Below are 714 nucleotides of genomic sequence, written 5' to 3'. Positions count from 1 at the left end.
CCCATCCATCCATCCATCCATCCATCCATCCATCCATCCACCCATCCACTCAGCCATCTATTTCCCCGTCCTTCCTTCCATCCATTTATCGCCCGCCAGTGCATCGTTCATAAATCCATCCATTCATCTCTCCACCCACTAATGCATCCATCCACCTGTCCATTCATTCACTCACCTGCCCATGCACCCATCCATTTTCCCTCTGGTGAGTCTATTTCCCTACCTGCCCACCCAACCACCCATCCACATCCATCCCCCTATTACTGGTGCATCCATTTCTCTATCCACCCACCCATCCATCCATCTAGCTAGCTATCCTGCAAAGGACTATGTCTAAGGCACACAATGGATGCTTGGGGCTATCAGAAATACAGAAGAGGAAGAACTATGGGCCCTGCTCTCAGGGAGTACACAAGGAAACAGCAGTGAACTGATAATTCCAGAGAAGTTAGGGTCATTCCTAAGGGGCCCACTAAGCTAAGTTATGAAACTTCAGCTGAATTAACCATAGCCAGTTTGGCCTCTGGGGACTCATTTCTCAGCTCAGGTCTTCATTCTGTTAAACTATTAACTGCAGGCCTTGAGTAAATCACTACTCCAGTATTAAACTTCAAATAATTGCTATTTATGAAATTGTGGCGAGAACTAAAGGACATGAGCATGGAGGGCGCCATGCCTGGCATAGAGGAAAGGGGCATGGAGGGCGCCGTGCCT

This window comes from Microtus ochrogaster, chromosome 10 (assembly GCF_000317375.1).
Source record: "Microtus ochrogaster isolate Prairie Vole_2 chromosome 10, MicOch1.0, whole genome shotgun sequence".
Lineage (NCBI taxonomy): Eukaryota > Metazoa > Chordata > Mammalia > Rodentia > Cricetidae > Microtus > Microtus ochrogaster.
This window is presented reverse-complemented; position numbering follows the sequence as displayed.